Here is a 14,664-nt window from a genome sequence, read left to right on the forward strand (position 1 = left end):
AAGATCCTACATTCTGGCATCAGTGGCATGCTTACCCTATGTTTTGCGCTGTGGCCAGAGGTTTTCTGTTATCATTGGGTGCATTGTCCACAGAAGCTCAGGTGGGTCATTAGCTAGTGACAGTGTGATTTGTTCATCTTTGAACAAGTGATGTGTTTCTGGAGATTTGTGAGATACAAAGTACAGCCTGTGCTGAAAGGCCGATATTTGTCACCTGTTTCCACCATAAGAACAAACTAGTGGTTCTTTAATTTTCCTCACTTGAACATCCTGGGTCAACAGAGATGGAGGAAGGCAGATCTGCCTCTGTTGTCATTGAATATTGCTGTAGCATAGAGCAATATCCTTCAGGATGGGAACTGAATCCTGTTGGGCACTTCACAAACATTTGTCAAGTATTTAGTTCTCCACAGTGAAAGAGCTACTTTATGTCCTGTGACGTGGCAAGGTGCAGAGGCTGATGGTCACATTACTAGGCCCTGAGAGTGAATGTGTGTCCTGGTGGGGTTCCTGTTAGCAGAAGACTCTTGTGAGAAGACTCTTCCCGACTCGTTTCCAAGCAAAGTTCAGTAACAGGACTCCTCTTGCTTCCTGTGGGCCAGAGCAGCTGTTGGTGGGCTGTGTGTTGGGCTGACCAGCTGCACCCGGCTTCTGGGATTTCAGAGAGTAAGAGAAGTTGTGGCACACGTGCTGGTGATGTGTGGGATATGGCCTTAACTGCGAGGCAGTATGAAGCAGATGCCAATCGTCTGAGTCTTCTGGTAGAGGCTGGAGGTTTTGGTGGTCTGGGAATAGGAGGCAGCGAGAGGTGAAATGTGATGCTCACGGTCAAATGTGATGCTCACGGTCAGATGTGATGCTCATGGTCACGTGATGCTCACGGTCACATGGGTAATCATGTGCAGAAATTGAGGGGGAACCCTCAGTCTCCTCGTCTCTCATGTAATGCCCTCAGTGCCCTTTTACAGAGTTCAGCAAAGAATGAATGTTGGAGTAGAGTCAGTGGTGAACAGTAGTGACTTCTCAGAGATCTTTTTCCCCAACTCCTGCTAAGGGAGAACAAGCTCATTTGTAAGATCAAGCAGACAGAGTCAGCAAATGCACTTTTTCATGCAGCATTGCTTTTCTTGTATCAGATGTGTGTCTTAATGCAGACTGAGGATCAATTACTGAAAAGTCTAGAGAGGTGTGCTGCCATGATTGTGCCTACATCTAGAATTAAAGCAAGTGGTCGATACCATGGACTGGGTTGTTTAACTGGGGCAGAATGGAGTACAGTGCACAACGGGATGCTCCAGGGGCTTATGTGTAATTTTTTCCTTTCACTATTTTGAACCATTCAGTGAAGAATAACTTGGGAATCAGGCATGCACTTACAGATCTTTCTCGATCCCAAGAAGGCAGGGATGAAGTTGCCAGCAGCAAATTAGCATTGCCAGACCCTGTAGCTAGCTTTACTGTGACTTAAAAAGAATTGCAGTAATACTAGTCATTTGTATCAGCTTGCTTTCTTCTATTAATCAGTCTGCATTGGAAAAGATATGCCTGGGGCAATCCTGCATCTCCATCCAGTTCAGTGCTGCTTCTTGCTGAAGAAATTAAAAAAGAATTGTCATTCTTCTCCAAGACAGCTATGTCTTCTCCCCTGTGGGGTCTGTCTCCACACTTTCAAAGAAATCCATAACAATAGAGTTAAAAACCAGCATTTGGGGCTCCCCCCCAGGGACAGCATATCATCCTAATTAAGTGTTTCTCAAATATGGCCCTGGCTGTGCAATCAACTCCATATAGACAGATCCCACTACTCATTTGAAGCTTTGTGTTACATTAGGTCTGGAGAGAAGATAGGAAAGAAAGAAAAGAGAATGCCACCCACTTCTGTTTGCCTGCTTGCTTGGTATTTTGGTGCATGTTTTCTTTCAACTGATTTAGATTTAGTGGCTTCTTCATTACAAGTCAAACTCAGTGTTGAATATGTAAAGCCCCGCATAGCTTTTTTGGTTAAGGCTCCTTAATGTGTGTTTATAAAACAGAGTTAATCTCCAGTGGCATCCTTTTTAAGTAGCAGTCCCTGCTTTCTCTTCAGTCAGTTCTCTGGGTGACATCTCCATAAAACATGCCCTGCTAAAGCACATACTGGTATAGGTGACGAACAGACAAACTGCATGAGTGACTGACTAAGGAGAGGTAATTGTTATTAGCACAGCAAGCTGCTTTATGATTGCTGCTGTTGTTAGCTTTTACTGCAAGTTTACTATCTGCTTTTACAGTTAGTTTTTTAACAAAAACCAGCATTTGCTAGTTTGTTCCTTCCCCTCTTGCTTTTCCCTTCTTGCCAGTTTGTAAAGTATATTAAAATGCAGAGCAGGCCATGTGTGAATGCACGGCTGTGTTAAATGTGCAGTGATCCTGTTTCTTAGACCATCATGTTCATCATCCTCTTGTTAGTGCTAGATTGATTGCATGCACCATGCTGGACTGGTATGTATAATTGCAGTAACTACATGTGCAGTTATTGCATAATGTGAGGCACTTGGCCTTTCAATAATGTTCTATATTCCATTAGGTGTTTTTCTGACTCTGCTGATTCTAGTCTGCAGAGGTAACCATGACTTTTAGCAGTGAAGACAGAGATGAAGGACTGGGTTTGAATAATATCTTAAATGAAGGCATAATCAGATTGAGTAGAGCCTGAATGCAAGGAGAGGGACAGAAAGAAGGGTAAGAGGACATGATGATACATGGCTAATGAGGACGGCTGTAGAGGGCATAGAGTCAGGGAGAAGGCGGCAGCAGAATTTCAGATGCTTTAAGTGTCTGGAGACTACAATGATCTGTGGGTTATTACTTTGTTTCTTTACTATGATGACTTCTGTCTCTTTTTGCAGGTATTTAACCTACATTATGTTCTGCGCAAGCACAAAAATAAATTAAGGGTTTTCTGGAATTAAATGCTACTCTTACATCAAGGCATTTAAAGTGTTTGGAACATTATCCTGTCCAAGCTTACATTCAATTCAATAACATATTCATTTTACTCCTGTGTTTGCATTTTAATTATAAAGCTGTTACAGTGTTTAAATTACAAAATGTCCAGTACCTAATTGTTAATAATCTCAGCATTATCCTTGGGAGATACATAGATGAACTACCACAGAATCATTATGAGGATTTCGGGAATAATTGTTTCACTAAAACATACTGAGAGGATTAACACTTAATCTGAACCATCTAAACCAACCCTCAAAATCAGCTGCCTACCATAGTACTTTTGTTCTTAGAAACTTTGCATATGGATCGTTTCCTACTTCCAATGGTATTTTCCATATAGCTAGGAAGATAAGATAGGAAGTGACCATGGGGGTGCTCAAGTCCAGACCTCCATACATCAAAAGGTCTGGACTGTGCAGTACAAACACTTGCCAACTCTCTATATGGTCTCCAAGTCTAGGTGGAATAAAATAACTTGAAGCACTGTAATAAAAGACAAAAATCTGCAGTGGTAGTATGCCTCAGACTGGGGCATTGCTAGCATGCTAGTCTCTGCAGAATAAGTAGCAGAAAAGGCTCCTAGTTATTTTTAGCTTTAGTGCATGATTTTTCACAACTTTTGGGAGGGCAGGGCAGATGGGCTTTAAATGCCTGAGGTCAAATTTTCAAATACGTATCTCTAATCTGAACTCAGACATCTTAATAAAAGTCCTTTGTAGACACTGAGCACCTGCAGCCCTTGGTGAAGTCAGGAGCAGTTGTCAGTGATCCGAGGTCTCCCAGGAAGTCAGGTCAGTCTTAAAGTCTACATCAGGAGAAATCTTAACTTTTCTGCTCATTTCAGTAGGACTGAAGCTTATAGTTACGCATGTGCTCGTGTGCTGCCCCTAAGCTGAGTTGCCTTGCTGAACCAGAGTTTACTGAGGTGCCCCATAAGTGTTAATTTAGGCAGAGCCCAAGTAGAAGTCTTTAGTCGTGATATTCAGAAGAACTCTTAACTGGCTGCCTGTTTGAACATTGTGTGACATGTACAGACAGCTACAAACCTACTTCTAAAGCACCAGGATGCACAACTCACACTTCTGCTGTTTGAAGAATGAATCAATAAGTAGGTGTCTTAAAATTCAGGCCCAATTTGTCTGAAGGAGGCAACATACACAAATATCACCTTCTAACAAGATGATTGCTTTCAGCTCAAGGCATAGAAATGCCAATTTGGGTCAAAAAAAAAGCTTAAAATTGCAGACTAAGGGAATGTTTCGTGTGGTTTTAAGGTATGTTTTGCAAATTTTTTGCATGTGTATGGCAAGTTGGTAGAGATACGAAAGTGCTAAAACAACAAGAAAAGGAAAAAAGAAAAAAGGTTCTTACATCCTATTGAACAGTTTTCTTGAACAGGATAACGTATTTATCCTTTTAAAAAGCCTTCAAATTCTATCAAGAAAATCATGCCTCAGCACAAAAACTTTTCCAGATGTAGCATGCTTGAGTGACCCAACAAATCAGAAAGTCTACATGAACATATTCAACAGTTTGTGACTGTAAGAAATTGTACTGAATGGTGGGAATCTAAGGTAACGTGCAGCTCTTAAAAAGGCTTGTGTAACAGAGAACCCAGAAGCATCTCAGATTCGCACTGGGATTTCCCATATCAAGTTAAACAAGGGCCCTAGCTATATCTTCCTGTATATCTTGTGATTTTGGGGTCTCAGGAGCTTTCAGGAAGTCTTGGGTATTTTACTCATCATTTCACATAGCTTTTTGTAGTCTCAGAAGAAGCATCCAGTTTTTGCATCTCTCATTTTAAAAGCAATCAGACTTTCTGGCTGTCAGAGTGACTTTTTAAGTTGCTGTATTGGGAATTCCCAAATTGGGAATTTCTTAAAGGCACCTTTTTTTAACGTGTAATTAAAATATAGATCTGTTACTAAGATTTTTTAGAGGATTTTTGTTACTTGATACTATTGAATATTATATATATCTCTAAGGAAACGGAAAATGTGATCTAGGCAACTTCAGGCTTGTTAATTTGACCTTAATAACCTTAGAAAATTTTTTGAAGGAATGAATAATTAAAGACACGGCAGTTGAGCAGAAGGAGGATGAAACACGATCTGTTTTGCTAAGATAGGTCATGTCAGACTGACCTAGTATCTTTTTTTAATAAGAAAGTAGGTTTTCTGGAAAAAGAAAAAATGTGCTAGATCTTGTCTCTCTGGATTCTACTGAACCATTTAACATGGTGCTGCATCAAAATTACTGTTCAAGGTGGAGGAGGATTAGATTAGTGTAAGAACTGTAAACTCACGCAAAGAACTGGCGCAAGGGGAGACAACAGGAGGTAGATATAGGAGATTAACTATTCTTTGGGAGTTGCCTAGTTTTCTTGAGGCTTTTTTTTGTTGTTGTTGAGTTGATTTTGTTGTCATGTTGTATTGAAAGCAGGCTGTTGAAACTTGCTGATGGGAGGAGGATGTTAATTTCCAGTACACAGTTTTAGATGGAATGACTATACAATTAATTGTACAATTAGGTAATACTAAAGGGATGGAATTCAACGCAGCAAAGTGTCAGGCCACACACTGGCAGGAATTCACTTACTGAGTTTAACCTTGGTGTCAAAATTAGCAGTCTAAGCTCTTATATAATCAGTAGAAAGAGGCAGATTTTTAATTAGGCACCCAACTCCTGCCTTTCTCTCTTGACTCTTAACAGAGCATAGGCACCTGACTCTGGCATCTGTGCTGAATGCCTGAAATTGAATGGTGCTACAGCCTCAGCTTAGGAAGTAGTTCAACAACTTTTCCTGTGAACAGGGAGTTCAACAATGGAAGACTTTGAAGGAGAAAGGCCTATGTGAGGGTGAGTGGGTTCAAGTTTGTCTCTAGTCTGTCAATTTGACGCCATGAAAGTGATGGATGGGATCCAGGAAAGTGTCAGGAGAGGTGTTTCCAGTTGAGGGAGGGCAACTCAGGGTTGGGTGCATCTGGGCTGGGACCTGATCTGGAATAAGTGTGCAACACTTCTTGCAATATCTAAGAAACCTCAGCTCGGTATGTAACAGATACAGAGAAAAGCTGCAGAGATGACCAAAGGAATGATGTTACAAGAGGAGTCTCAACAGCTATGTTGGATATGTCAGGAAGACTAGCAAAATGGGAAATATAATTGCTGCAGCTATGCTGCTGGAGTCATGGGGAGCTTTGGAATGTGGCTGATACCAGCTAGGTGATACCTAACAAACAGGATGCCTCTAGTCCATCAGAGGACTAATGAAAGTCTACACGTAACAGTGTGGTAGTGTAGGAAGGTTATGATACAGAAACGTCCAGACGTATGATTTAGAGGTGATGTGAACTGAATATATTGCGCTTCTTAGTGATTGGAGTTTGTGTGTGTACCTAGCATATGTGTAAAATATTTAACCAACATAGAAATGCATAGTGATAATCCCATAATATATGGTAGTAGTCAGTAGGAGAATGCTTGATGTACATTTGAGGAAGAGCTTAAAGATTTATGAAGGGCAATGATTGCTTGGATTCTTTGGACTTGGGCCGTTTGGCAGCTTGTGCTTTTTGATCATTCCTATACAGTGTGATACTTGCTTTCTACTGTATTGCCCTGCAGTTTCCCTGCACTGCACAGGGAAAGCTGTGTGGTAAATCAGGCATCAAGTGAATTTGTAGGGCTGGACAAAGGTGTGTTAAGTTTAGCCTGTGACAGAGATACATTTAGAATCAGACTGCTGAGCAGCAAACTCATGACCAGTGTGAGAAAAGCTTGCTCTGAAGTGAAAATTGTGGTTGAAGATCCCTGATGTGCCTGTAGTGACAAATGACGGGTGCAGTACTTACAGTCAGTGACAGCCCTTGCCCCAGATATCTCCTTAGTTTGACAAATGCTTAAGCTTGTAACTGTATGTTGGTGAAGAACTGCCCTTTGCCTAGATGCTGGTTTGTCCCAACACCAGGTTCAAAAAGGAGCTGAATTCTTTGAGCAAGGGTGAGTAGTGTGCTTTCTGCTCTGTTGCAAATCCTGAGTTGCTCTAAGTGGCTTTAGCAGCTATTAAGACATTGATCAGGTCATTCTTTAGCAGAATTATCCATAAAATAGCAGGAGAAAAATGCCACAGCAAGAAACCTTTTTAATGTACTTCTGGCAATGCTATGTTTAGTTCCCTAGTTATTTGTTTATTAATAAGTGCTTAGCCTGTGTTTCTGAGGTTTTTAAGTGCCTAGAAGAGTATCAGGAGAGAATAGTATGGCTTCTCTTTTCTTTTTCCTGCTTCCTAATTAATCATTACATAGTGGTACTAAGTCGTTATTGTTCTGTGGTAAAAACAATTGTGTGATGATCTCACAGTCCTTACTTGGAAAATTGCCACAGTAAAGAAAAAACACTGTTTATGGACTGAATTGTCAATAGTTTGGAAGGGGGGTGTTCTGTTGGAAACACAGTGCTTTGAATGACAGTCCAAGAGGATGGACGGCATGGAGGGAGGACTGAGAAGATAAGAGTGAAAATGTGTGAGTGCTTTTCCAGGTTTATTAGAGTCATGGTCAACACCCTTAGATTTAGAATCTGTCCTAGTTTAGGTTTGGCCTTTTTTCTATATTCTGGGTTTTATTTAGCACCAAGTCATGTTTTTCTGGCTAGTAAACTGGGCTTTTAATTTGAAAATCTGTGTAAGCCTCTTCCTGAGAGACAGCACTTGCAGCATCTCAGGCCTGCATGGCTGTCACTTATAAGGATGCCCAGAAAAACTGGAAGAACATCACTTGAAGAGGTTTCTGGAGGAGATAAGATGATCAGGTCTGAGGGACTTCTGCCTGTAAGCTTCAGGAAAAAGGCATCTTTTTGAACTGTATCTCTGCTGAACTGTATGCAGTTCAAGAGAGAAGGTTGTTCCAACTTATTTGGATCTTTCTGTCATGATACTTTTAATAGTATGTTTTCTGCTTGAATAGATTATATGCTATAAAAACTAAAAATAAAATGTGCCAAGGTATTTTGGGGGTTTGTAGGCAAGCATGACAGAGAGAATATTAATTTCTTCTTCAAATGTGTTTATGCTAATTTTGCTTTGAAACAAAAATATATCCATTTGGGAATATTTATGTTCCAGATTTTTCTGTAATTTCCATATTAAAAAAAATCGTAGTGCAGCTCCTGCTAGAGTTTAACCCCAGAAATGCCTAGAACACAAAGATGAGATAGTCTAAAAGATGTATTGTGGCTCAGGCCCTTGTGAGAGCTTACTCTCCTTGAAAGCATTTAAAAAATAAGCTGTCTGAAATTGTACTTTATTGTTGACTTTTTGCCCATGTTAACATGAGCAAACAAAGAAAAAGAATAAAAAAGTGCTGCTCAGCTGTTAACACTGAGCTATTTTTAGTGGGACATTTGAACATTGATCTGGTGTTTCTGAAAGGGGGCATTTTCACTGTGGTTGTGCATGTTCACATTGGCAACTTTCCTTTAGGCAAATCCGCTGTGATTTGTGATAAGGTGATTTTTGGAGCTGTCCCAGGCAGCTGCCAAATATTCTCAAACATTCAAAGTGGAGGTGTAGAGAAAAATGGTTGTATGGAGGAAACTCCAGCTGTGTAAACCTACAGGTTTGGTATAGTGTCCTGGAAACATCTTGGATAGTGGGGTTTCCACTGCTTTGGTTGGGAGCTTCATTCCATAAACTTGGAGATCTCCACCTTGAGGTGTTGGGTTTTGGTTTGGTTTGGTTTTTTTCTGTTATTCAGCTGACACTCTCATGTGGAGCCAGGCTCCATTTAATAAACATGCCTGTTAATAGAGACAGGTACCTTAGTCTTCAGTGAAGACTGTTAGCACTAGATGAACAAGGCCTGACTTTAGAAACTAAACCTGTTTGAACCAAGGCACTAACTGTGATTTTTATGGGTGGTGGGAGGGAAAGCAGCCACCATGAGCTACCTTTTGTTGATTTTCCTTTTTTAAAGGTCGTCATTGTGCTTTAAGGTGTGGGGTAAAGGTCTTGTCTTCAGTATAGAGACAGGGGAAACTTTCTCTAGCTAAACTGCCACAGAAACTAAAGGAAAACACTCGCTGAAATATTTTCAACACCTTTATCCCTTAAGTAACTGGGATTCCCTGTATTCTGTTTCTTTTAATGCATGAGCCCGGGTTAATAAAGGAAGTCTGTGATTTTACTATGAAGAAAATGAGTAACGTTTAGGAAAGGAAAAAAATTAACACCTTCCTTACAGAAATAAAGTAACAGTGTTAGGAAAGAAGACTGGTAAAAACCAAGTTGAAAGCGTGTCAAATTAGTGATTGGAATATCATGGTAAGAATCTGTTGATAATGGGAATAGAGAAAAGATGATAATCAGACTCCATTCTGTTTGGCTCAATACCATATTCTGCAGCAAAAGCCAATTTTTAATGTAATCCTCCTTCTATCCATTGTTACTGGGAGAGGAGTTTCTTGCTTTCTAATTACATATGTATATATATAAAAATAGTTTAGTTTAGTTCTCTGGAATTTTTTTGATGTTTTTTGAACATTTTAGCAGAAAAGCTATGAGTATTTTCACATGCCAGTCTACAGAGGTTTAAGCTTGGCATAGAATTGCAGTTATTTATCAATATAAGTGATTCTCATGTTTTCATTGTTAGTGAACAAAAAAATGTTATTGTTGCTTTTGTTTGTTATTGTCTTATAGTTCATAGGCTATATAAATAGGAACCAAGTAAAAAGAGAAATTAGAGTTTTGGGAGATTTTTAATCTCTTGAACAATAGGATAGGAGATAATACAAAATATTCTAGGTTAACTGATGCACTCTCAAACAGATGAGTTCTTTGCTAGTTCAAGGGTGAGTTCTTTAACAGTATACTTCAACGACTGTTGAAGAGCAATTCTGAAAAAATGTCTTTTGTAAACATTTCAGACATATGTAGCACTTAGTAATAGCTTGAAAGGTAGCATTTCGTTTCTGAATTACAGACTTTAATATTTTCTGGTTTATTTCTCTGATGCTTCTGTATGAAACAGCTTTGAAATCCATATACTATAACAGGAAGAAAAGCCTTTTCTATTTTGGATTCATAAGTATGACAAATCGGCTTTGTTTTGTGTGGTGCCTGTTGGTGCATTTTATCCTCAGACAAACAATGGGTTATATGTGTTAACCCGTTTGCTTTGATGGGTTAAGTAAGATTTATAAAGTCAAATAACCCTGTCACACAGTCTTTTATTTCTTTGAGAAGGAAAGTTGGGAGAGCAATGCTTTCAGATAGTATTTGATGCAGAAGGAGAAAAAATGGAAAGAAAAAATTCTTGATGACTGATTTTTCCAGAAGACACAGCTGGAAGCAGAAGTGACTCGGGGAGCAGTGGTTATGGATCCCCATGGACAAAACAGACGCCCAGAGCATTGGGTATGAGCGGTCCCAAGTGACTGTATTTTACCATATATGTTTGCTGATATTTATTCAGCTTTATGGAGAAATGCACTTGTTGGTACTCAAGATTCTCTGTAATTGAGAGCTTGGATATCTTGCTATGCAGTGAAAGGAAGAGGCAAGCACAGACAAAAAATTTCTCATGGATTTTCTTTGAGTCTTAAAGTAAAAGCAGCTTGTAATTTCCCAGTGCAGCTCCAGTCATCTGGAGCTGCTCTTCTGGGTCTTGTTTAAAAACTGTCATTTTTCCCCTTCCCCAGGAGCACCAATAAGTACCAATAAGTATTTGGCAGCCGTTATAAAACATCTTTAATTAGACTAGACAAAATCAGTATGCTAAATAGGAGCCTCACAGAATAGGAAAGATCCCTTCTATGTCCAGCTGCATCTATCACTACAGAGATGGCACTGGCATATTGTAACTTAATGTTTTGGCTTTGAAATCGTGTAGCACAAAAGGAGTGAGATATCTTCTGTCCTGAGGTCAGTTTCCATATTAGTGATCAAAAAGGAAAATCTGAACGTGGGAGCTGAAAAGATTGTGGTTGTAAAGGCACCTGAAAAACAGACACAGCAATTACCACATGGTCACGGCTTTCCCAGAACTGAGGAGAAATTCATAGTCTGTTTTTCACTATTGACTCCTGCAGTCTGATTTGTAATCTTGGCAGATTAAAGAGTCCTTTTATAATATGACAGATCACATTAGGAAAATCCATTTGGTTAAGTGTTTGCAAACTCTGTTCTCACTTATGCAGGAGTGACCTGGGGGTGTCACTGGGGAGGCAGACAGACTATGTTTTAACACCAGTTATTTGGATGCCACCATTGTCCACTCCTAGACAATGTCATTTTATCTACAGTTTTAAAAGGCAGATATAGCTGCAGTTTCATGACATTTGCTTTTACGACAGTTTAACTGCAAGCAAAACTGTCCATTTGTGTAGTGGTCATATTTTAGAGACAGAAATGTTAATAAATATGTTAACTTTTGCATCTTCTACCTGACTGTACAGTCAAACTTCTATACCTTCTCACCCCCTCTGGATCTCTGAAAACACTCATCCATTTGTAAGATTGGAGTTTACAGTACCAATCATTTAAATTAGGTAAACTGCTTGTGGGGCTTAGGTCATGTAAAAACTTGTAGTACAGCAGAAGTGTAGAGAACAGAATTTTTGTGGCTTTAACAGTCTTTATTGTGAATGAAAGCTGCATACCTGAGGTTGTCTAGCACTTGGATAATTTCATAGCCAAGATAAGGATGTGATTCAGTAGCTCGTTGCATGTGGAGTTCTCCTTAAAATCTGGGTCTGTATTACCACAGAGCCATCCCTCGGATACTTAGCCGCAGAGCTGTTCAGAATGGAAGACTAAACGAAGTGCTTGTTGAATGCACACTAATACCGCTGTTTCTGCATCATCCTTTAGTAGCCTGAATTTTCATAAGGATTTGACACTGTTGTTGCTTCAGTATTAAAAGATCCGCAGGGCTTGGGTTGAGTGCTAGTCTCCTGCATTTCAACCAGTGGTCCCTGGCTTCATTCCCCATAGGTAATGCCAGACTCTGATTTTTCATTAACTCACTTTTATTGGGGTTAGCAAATTGCTTGTTTGGGTTTTTCTGGTAAATGTATACCTCATAAAGAACTATTTGCCATGTAGAGTTTCAGTTACAGTTTGTTTTTATTTTCTTTGTTGAAAAAGATTACTTTCTTTTTTTTTTTGTTCTTAATTGGATAAAGAAGTTATTATTAGACTTTCCCTTTTCAGAACTGGAAAATGTCCAGAAAGGCTTTAGCTCACACTTTCCGAATACAAATTTACTTCTAAATTGAGACCAAACATGGAAAAATTTAGAATGTTAGGTGAATAATTTGTGTAGTTCTGAGCAGATGGAAACAATGTAAAATGAAAAAAAATTAGTCTTGACAATCATAGCTGTTTGGTTCTTATAATGTTTAAGTCAGTGGCTTTAAATTGTCCATGAACTATGCAAATAAGTGGTGGGAAGTGACTGAGGAAAGCAAGCCTACGATCAGTAGCTTTAAATTAGCTTGTACCAAAGGGTTCTTCCACTGGAAAATTTTCAGGGAGTTTTCAAATCAGAAAAGATTGAAACCTGTTGATATAAAAGCTTAATAATGTCCCATTTCATTTTGTCATAGGTCTAGCTTTTTTCACTTCAAACAGTTAAAAAGTTTAGTTTTATGACATGTACTGTTTTAAAATAATTATTTGACAAAGTTGCATTACCCTGATGTCTGTGATTCACAGTGATATCACTGTGGGCAATCATTTTATGTTTTCAGTGGAAGCAAATAGATTGTGCTTGGAGCATAGATGTTATCCCAGTGATCACAAACTGTCCTGATAATGTTATGTCTAGCTCTCATTCTTGCATCTTTAGTCTATAAAAACTCTCTAAATGAAGCTGTAGAGATGAGATCTCCATGACCTTAAAAAGCTGGAAACAGTAAAATTAGTGCTCCCAACTGTTCAAAAATGTCTCTCCTAAAACACTGGATGACAACAGCATCTGCTGGTACAAGTAAACAGTGAAGAATCATTCCACATCTGTGGAATTACACTCAAAATCTTTTTTACGTGCAAAGATGAAACACCTTATATCTAAAGGCAAGAAGTTATTGTTTTTATTATAATTAAAGTCTTTATGGTCTAATCCAGGAATCTACTTGTTCGGATCTAATAATTACAGGAAAAGAAAGAATGCTTCTGTACAGGGGAAAGTCTCAGTAAGTAACAATACAGTTAAAATCATTCAACACACAAAGTGTCTACCTCTTTATCCTGCTGTAATCTCACCCTTCCCCTGCTCCTCTGGGTCCTAAGGTGGTTTCATTCTGGTGGTGGGGATGTGAGGGTGTTTCAGCAGTTGTCAGCATCTAAGGGACTTCAGATGCTGACAGGAAGAATATGATGTTTGTGTTGATAGTTTCTTCTTCTCCACTCTAGGATCCACTTGGGGTCATTTTTATGTTTGCTAACAAGCTTTTAAACTTGGCTCTTTCTTCATTGGTCTGCAGCACCATGTTACATCCAAATTTACTATATGTGGTACCTTACATACATGTTAGATACTATTTCTTTGTTCTGTTTATTACCCCTAAAACCAGTTTTGTCCAGCCTCAAGTCTGCAGTTCTTTAAGTGACAATGGGTGAGCTGTCTATAGCCACAATGTGTCCAAGTGTCAACTCTGTATCCTATCTCTTTTTATCCCATGCTTGTACTCCTCTCCATCCTGTGTCTCCACTTCTCAAGGCCTCTGCTATCATACCAGGCCTGTATTTTTCTGCACAACATCATTGTGTTAGAGTTATAAAATGATGATGGTACCATGCAAAGTTCAACAAAAGTAAAAACAAATTAGCCACAGACATCTGGGCAGTTGGAAAAATTGTTGTTACAACTAAACCAAGTTTAATTGCAGGCTAAAACAAAGTTGCAGGCAGGTCAAAAAAAGATCAGACAAAGCAAGCCTGAAAAGCCGAAGTCCTCAGAGTTTGCAAGGCCCCCTACAAGGCTCATGGCCAGTCGCTAGTGATGGCAATGCGGTATTACAGGGCTACAGGGTAATGGTGCTGCCAGGGCCAACAATGAACTCTGGTAACACATTAGCTGTCATGTTACCACCAACCGTTAAATACGGAGGTCTGGGCATGATGCCCAGCTCAGAAAGTTCCTAGGGTGCTTGTCAGCTGAATCTGGGAGTACAAACCTGGAGATGCCTCACAAAATACCCATACTGCTCATTATACTGTTTTTCTCCGTCTCTAGCGCTGCCTGCTCTCAGAGGGGACCCCAGGCTTGATTAACCTTTTGCTCTGACCCAGTCTTTATATTCAGCCTTTGGTCCCGCCCTTTTTCCAGAAGGTACTGCCTCTCTAGCACAGACAGCGGATGAAGGAATGTGTGCCCACACTGAGATGCAGTTCAGTATCTTAGTTTAACCTGTTGCTGAAAGTGGCTTTGACGAGATGGTGGACTTTAAACTTGTGTGGCTGAAATGCAGGTACCTGTTCTCATGTGGGCCAGAAGAGCAAGTTGTGGGCAGAAACATCATCTCTGCTGCCTTGCCTTGGAGGTTTGACTACTGAGGTAGGCAGCATGCTTATGAATTTCTGATAAGGTGTGGTGGGAGGCACCAGGAGTTAGCAGGAGAAGCCGGTGTCACTGTTGCCTGCCTTTAGCATGCAAAAATTAAGAG

General features: G+C 39.7%; 1 protein-coding gene across 1 annotated transcript in view; it reads left to right on the forward strand.

The window, feature by feature from the left end:
* Positions 1 to 14,664, forward strand: part of INPP4A (inositol polyphosphate-4-phosphatase type I A) — a 92,543-nt gene that overhangs the window by 15,539 nt on the left and 62,340 nt on the right. The gene's annotated exons all lie outside the window — the stretch shown is intronic.

Source organism: Gymnogyps californianus, chromosome 1 (genome assembly GCF_018139145.2).
Source record: "Gymnogyps californianus isolate 813 chromosome 1, ASM1813914v2, whole genome shotgun sequence".
NCBI lineage: Eukaryota > Metazoa > Chordata > Aves > Accipitriformes > Cathartidae > Gymnogyps > Gymnogyps californianus.